Source organism: Cupressus sempervirens, chromosome 7, assembly GCF_028749045.1.
Source record: "Cupressus sempervirens isolate cs-2001-9-10 chromosome 7, ASM2874904v1, whole genome shotgun sequence".
Taxonomy (NCBI): Eukaryota; Viridiplantae; Streptophyta; class Pinopsida; order Cupressales; family Cupressaceae; genus Cupressus; species Cupressus sempervirens.
This window is the reverse complement of record NC_143124.1, coordinates 687109389-687116297: the sequence shown is the minus strand read 5'-3', so window position 1 is coordinate 687116297 and position 6909 is coordinate 687109389. Positions and strand designations below refer to the sequence as shown.

Genomic DNA, 6909 nt, shown 5'->3' with positions numbered 1-6909 from the left:
CCGTTCCTCATCCGATCGAGGCACATCGTCGGCCTCCATCCGCTTCCCTCCCGGTAATTTCAAGCACTCTTTAACTCTCTTTTCAAATTCCTTTTCATCTTTCCCTCGTGGCACTTGTTCACTATTAGTCTCTCACCCGTATTTAGCCTTGGACAAAATTTACCACCCGATTAGGGCTACATTCCCAAACAACCCGACTCATCGACAGCGCCTCGTGGTGCAACAGAGTCCAAACCCGACGGGGCTCTAACCCTCTCTGGCGCCCCCTTCCAGGGGACTTGGGCCTGGTCCATCGCTGAGGATGCTTCTACAGACTACAATTTGACTCACGCCTAACTTGGGGACGTGGTAGAGATGCAGCAATGCTCGCACTGCAGCAGGCCACTGAGCCCAAAATAAAATTCCTCGCGAGGAATCGTTCAATTGGCGCAAACCAACGCCAGCCTTTGCGAGCCACCTCTCGTCATGACAAATTGACATACCTCATGCTCATTTTAGCTGACCGCATGCCACTTGCAGATGTGGACGGCCATCTCTACTCCTTGCTGGGGAGGGCAAAATTTTGTAGTGCGACACCCAAGCAGACGTGCCCTTGGCTGAGGCCTCGGGTGCAACTTGCATTCAAAGACTTGATGATTCATGGGATTCTGCAATTCACACTAACTATCGCATTTTGCTACATTCTTCATCATGGCGAGAGCTCAGATATCCATTGCTGAGAGTCATGATTTTGTTTTATTTTTGTCTTTTGGTGACCCAAGTGCGCAAGGCACTAGCTTGTGCCTCATTCTTTGGATTTCTAAGGTGCGCGATGCACCTGTGTGTTGGGTGTTGACACATCCTGAACCTTGAGCACCCAACAAGTGCAATGAGGAACGCTGTGGTGTTTCCCCACCCCATCACCTCGCAAAGGTGGGAGGCGACGCATGGAAGAGCCATGTCAATGGACGAGGCCCCTGCCCCGCAAATCATGTGAGTGCACCCATCCTAAACATAGAATGCTCTGAGCGATGAGTCAACACACCTGAGCAAGGCACAGCGCCGCGCACGCAATCGGACCATGAAATCTCAATGGGGGACGAGGCTCGGACCCCCTCTGAATTGCAACTAAGCAGAGACCTCTCGCTCTGACACAGACATCATTCGAAGGCACCGATCCTAATCCAAATTACATCTGAGTCTCTTCTTCACCCCGCGGGGAATCCACACTTTCGATCATGGGCATTCGATGTGACCCTCGACCTCGATGGCACTAGACCCGTAGCTTGGCCATCCAACACATCGCTGTAGGGCTGAGTGTCTGCACATCGCTGAGATTTTGGGGTTGGGGAGGAGGCCAGCTCCATCCGCTACATGATTCAGGGTCTCAAACTGACAATGATCCTATCGCAGGTTCACCTATGGTAACCTTGTTACGCCTTCTCCTTCCTCTAAATGATAAGGTTCAGTGAACTTCTTATGACATCGTCGACAGGAACTACCATCGTCACCGCGATCCAAACACTTCACCGGATAATTCAATCGGTAGGAGTGACAGGCAGTGTGTACAAAGGGCAAGGACATAGTCAACGCGAGCTGATGACTCGCGCTTATTAGGAATTCCTCGTTGAAGATCAATAATTGCAATGGTCTATCCCCATCATGATGCAATTTGGCAAGATTTCCCAAACCTTTCAGGCTAGGGAGAGAAACTCATTGGTTGCATCAGTGTAGCATGTGTGTGGCCCAGAACATCTAAGGGCATCACAGACCTATTATTGCCTCAAACTTCCATGGCCTAGGAGGCCATAGTCCCTCTAAGAAGCTGGCCACGAAGGGGAACCTCCATGTAGCTAGTTAGCAGGCTGAGGTCTCATTCGTTAACAGAATTAACCAGACAAATCGCTCCACCAAGTAAGAACGGCCATGCACCACCACCCATAGAATCAAGAAAGAGCTCTCAATCTATCAATCCTTACTATGTCTGGACCTGGTAAGTTTCCCCGTGTTGAGTCAAATTAAGCCACAGGCTCCACTCTTGGTGGTGCCCTTCTGTCAATTCCTTTAAGTTTCAGCCTTGCGACCATACTCCCCCAGGAACCCAAACACTCTGATTTCTTAGAAGGTGTTGGCAGAGTCCTTAGAGCAACATCCGCTGATCCCTGGTCGACATCATTTATGGTTGAGACTAGGACGGTATCTGATCGTCTTCGAGCCCCCAAATTTCATTCTTGATTAATGAAAATATCCTTGGAAAATTCTTTCGCAGTGGTTCGTCTTCCATAAATCCAAGAATTTCACCTCTGACAATGAAATACGAATGCCCCCGACAGTCCCTATTAATCATTACTCCGGTCCTGAAGGCCAACAGAATAGGACTAGACTCCTATTGCATTATTCCATGCTAATGTATTCAGAGCGTAGGCTTGCTTTGAGCACTCTAATTTTTTCAAAGTAATGGCACTAGAACCACAACCCAGCCAATTAAGCCCAAGAACATGCCGCCGACAGAAGGGACATGAGGGCCAGTGCACACCCAGAAGGCAGATTGACTGTGATGACCTAAGGTCCAAGTATGAGCTATTTAACTGCAACAACTTAAATATATGCTATTGGAGCTAGAATTACCATGGCTGTTGGCACCAAACTTTCCCTCCAATGGATCCTCGTTAAGGAATTTAGATTTTACTCATTCCAATTACCAGACTTGATGAGCCCAGTATTGTTATTTATTGTCACTACCTCCCCGTGTTAGGATTGGGTAATTTGTGCACCTGCTGCCTTCCTTGGATGTGGTAGCCGTTTCTCAGGCTCCCTCTCTGGAATAAAACCCTAATTCTCCATCACCCGTCACCACCATGGTAGGCCTCTATCCTACCATCAAAAGTTGATAGGGTAGAAATTTGAATGAAGCGTCGCTAGCACAAAGGCCGTGCGATCCGTCGAGTTATCATGAATCACCGAAATAGCGGGCGAGCCCATGCCAGCCTTTTATCTAATAAATGCATCCCTTCTGAGAGTCAAGATTTGGTGCATGTATTAGCTCTAGAATTACTATAGTTATCTGAGTAGCAAAGTACCATCAAAGAAACTATAACTAATTTAATGAGCCATCCGCAGTTTCACAGTCTAAAATAGTTCATACTTAGACATGCATGGCTTAATCTTTGAGACAAGCATATGACTACTGGCAAGATCAACCAAGTAGCTTCTAACAACGAGGGGACCCCCAAGACTTGCTATAGACAAGGGATGTCAGTCACAATGGGAAACCAAAATTTGCATTCACTCTATCATGCATCCAAACATAATCCGCTGCACAAGCAACAAGAATGATGTTCACAGCACATGCAGGACTCACAACACTCAAAGATTTCACACAAGAGGAAAGTGTATGGAACCCTTTACCTTGGAACTCGCTATCGCCACTACTCAGAAAGAAGCCTCGAGTCTGTACGAGATGGCACTGCGCACGTAGCCACCTCAATTGCAAGGCCACTTAGAGACATCCACTTCCCAGGCATATGCCTCCTACATGCCTGTTGAGGTGCACTCACACAGACAAAATCCTTCTCAATCGCAACAAACATTTTCCCATGACGAAGAGCTAGTTTCCGAAGTGCCAATGGAGACCACCGTTCTGAAGGGTGAAGGGTCGTGCGAGTCAAAAACATGGCTGGTTATGCGATTGGCAGGGGCATCACTATGCACGCGACCACCTCAATTATAAGGCCGCTGAAGGGCATCGTGTATAACACCCCCTCCACACATTTATAGGTGATGAGAGCCCACTCACATACACAGACTTGTCTAACCTTTAGAAAATATCTCCTTTCCCAGCACAACCTCACTAACCATTCCCTGTGACACGTGATCTGCCAGTGCAGGTACAGAAAAGTTCCTACGGGTGAACACTCTCACACTAGCATTGTCGGACAAGCTTCAATCTCATGCACATGCACATACTAAAGAACTGCACCGTGAGGGAACCACCTGCGAGCACCCACATCTTCGCAAAAAGCATTCGTGTGATTTCTTCCCCTAGACAGACACGTTGGGCCTGCACTTTTCGGAGCATTGCAAAGATGAGCGCTCTAGTTCATAGGAGCCTGAGAAGAACATCTCGTACGAAACCCGTTCCCCCAAAATGCTTGAATCAAAAATGCTCGCAGTAGAGTCATAATGCAAATATTTACACCGTGCACGTGACTGAGTAAGGACACTCAGAGACATCCATTTCCCAAGCATATGCCCCCTACACGCTTTTTGGTGCACCCCATACAAATGGCCATACTTCGACAAGCCCTCCCAAAATTTTGCATCTGAAGAGAGATGAAACGCCTGGGCTTTTTGTCCACACAATGCAAACACCGAATGCTCTCTTTAGGGGGGAGCTAAAGAAGAGTATCTCCTGCAGAACCCATGAGCCGCAGCCGTTTAGATCGCACAGAGTAGGACAGGGCATGGAGAGTTTCTGCATCCAAACATAAATTATCGGTAATACTCTACGCTTCTACTGGCCCAGACCATAAAGGCTGTCACGATAGTGCCATGCACTTCTGTAGAATGAGACAGTGAAGAGGTGAGCACGCACCGAGAATGCACTAGCAAATAAATTATGTGGCAACCAAACCTTTTGCTGACCCCCCTCTCAATCCCAAGGCTCTACTAATCGGCAAAAAATTAGGGTGGAGAGTGGACCCTTGATGAAATTAGGGACATCGAGCAATGCACCCGTGCAACCATCTCTTTCCTTCTTGCCGTCCGGGCAGGATAAAAATGCAATGATAGAACGTGCCAATGAGATGGAGCCCTTGGCTAAAAGATACAAATCCATACACACTCAACAACAAGTGCATCTTAGAATAAAACACCAAATGTGCAGTGTGTTGCAAGCCATGCAGACACCTACATATAGGGTATATCCAACAAAACAAAGTGACAAGTACTTCCCACCAGCTCTGCCACTGCAATATTACTGAATGGGATATATACTCACTACCACAGATTAATGACCATCATTACTCTCTCAGAATAGATACAAGCACATCAAGCTTTATCTGATCAACTGGATGAATTTCACCTTGAAGGGGCCCAATCGAAAAGTTTCGAAGGTCATCTCCTGGAACTCTCAAAAACAAGGCCGATCTTACATGCAAACTCTGCTACTGCGCAAACATAGGTTGCAATTAAAGAGAAATTGCAAGGCCGTCGCAATGGCCCGAGGCCAATGCTCTGACTAAGTCAATTTTCTCTTGCAATCACTATGCCACCGTTCATAGAGAGATCTCCCCATTCACTTGTGATGCGACACACAATCCAAGTGCTAGATGCGAGCTCGCCCTTGAAAGGTCACTTTCCAGGGCATCCCCCGATGACACATTGGAACGACAACCACTATCGAACCATTCCCAATGTTTTGCCGATCGAGTTGGCACAGAGGCAACCTTGGGGAGCTCTTGCATAGCAATCGGGATGTGCTTTCGTACCCATCTCTCACAAAGACCAATGTTAGCTATGAACAAATTTGGAATCCAAGGGCTCGCATCCATCGATATCGTCGGCACTTGATCTATATACAAAGGCCATGGAGAGGTTTCGAGAAGAGAAGCCCCCCCTGCTCGCTCACACAAACATCCCAAATTCTAGACACAAGCTCCCACCCTTAGCATTGCTCTCTAGATCACCGCAATGACACACATTGGAATGAAAACCGCTATCGAACAACTCCCAAAATTGTGGCAATGGAGTGAGAAAGAGGAGAAACTTTGGGGAGAGGCGCACAACCAATGGGCTGCTCCTTCATTCCGCTCTTATATAGAGATTTGATGTCGCTGATTTCATTTGGAACCCGAGGCTGCATTTGTCCTTGCCCACATGAGCAATGGCTCTTCTGATCGAATGGCCACAGGGAGCATCTGATAACAAAGGCTCCCTTGTCACTTGTGATGTGTAGCCCAACTGCTAGATGATGGCTCGCACTTTAGATCGCTGCCCAGGCAACCACCACAATGGCACCATTAGAACGACAACCGCTGCCAAACCATTCCAAAAATGTTGCGCCAAAGAAGTTTTTGTGAAGAGAATGACTCTAGGGAGAGAGCACTTGCATAACAAAATTGGGATGGCTTCATGGCCCTTCCAATAGAGAAATGATGCTGGTGCCAATATTTGAAATCCAAATAACGTGTCTTTCTCGAACACCAGCACCAATTCTATTGGGGAGGGTCGCCGAGAGCTATTGTTATCAAAGCCTCCCATTATAGCCGTGATAGGCATGCAAAAAAGTTTGCTAGAGCACCAAGCACCCACCCACCTCATGGCTAGAGACAAGGGCTCACCATTAGATCAACTTTGAAATCGCAGAAGAGATGCGGTGTAGAATGGCAACCGCTGCCAAGTCTCTTCTGTAATTGCATCGATCGAGTGATTGAAGAAGGTGATCTAAGAGAGGGTGGAAGCGTAGGCATTTGTTGGGGGATTCGGGCTAATGGCATAAATTTATGCAATACCTGAGCAACACCAGATGGAGGTGCTAGACGAGGGCTCCTGTTTTAGATCGAGTTTTAAAATCACCAAGAAGACGTGGTGAGGGCTAGCAACCGCTGCCAAACCTTTTTTTGAAATTGCACCAGCTGAGTGACAAGAAAACATGATCTAAAGGAGAGTCTAGGAATAGCACCCTCGAGGGTGGGCTTCATGCCCCTCTAATTGATTCAACGTCGGCGTCCACTATTTCAAAATCCAACATATCCATCCGCCCTGGCAGCAATGTTGAATCAATGAGGGGGGCACGAGAGAGGCTCGCAGAAACCACCTCTCCCATTGTAGCCGCAATAGGCACGCAAAAAATTTTGCTAGAGCACCAAGCACCCACCTCATGGCTAGAGACAAGGGCTCGCCATTAGATCAACTTTTAAATCGTAGAAC

The 6909-nt window shown here is 47.5% G+C and overlaps 2 non-coding genes and 1 pseudogene across 2 annotated transcripts; all 3 read right to left on the bottom strand.

Annotated features, from left to right (window-relative positions):
* LOC149548702 (25S ribosomal RNA) overlaps positions 1-404 on the bottom strand; it is a 2978-nt pseudogene extending 2574 nt beyond the window's left edge.
* Positions 405-570: 166 nt separating this feature from the next.
* Positions 571-724, bottom strand: LOC149548701 (5.8S ribosomal RNA). Its single transcript, XR_016354968.1, has one exon. It is a non-coding gene; the product is annotated as a 5.8S ribosomal RNA (ribosomal RNA).
* A 651-nt stretch (positions 725-1375) lies between these two features.
* Positions 1376-3186, bottom strand: LOC149548700 (18S ribosomal RNA). Its single transcript, XR_016354747.1, has one exon. It is a non-coding gene; the product is annotated as an 18S ribosomal RNA (ribosomal RNA).
* Between the last annotated feature and the right edge of the window lie 3723 nt (positions 3187-6909).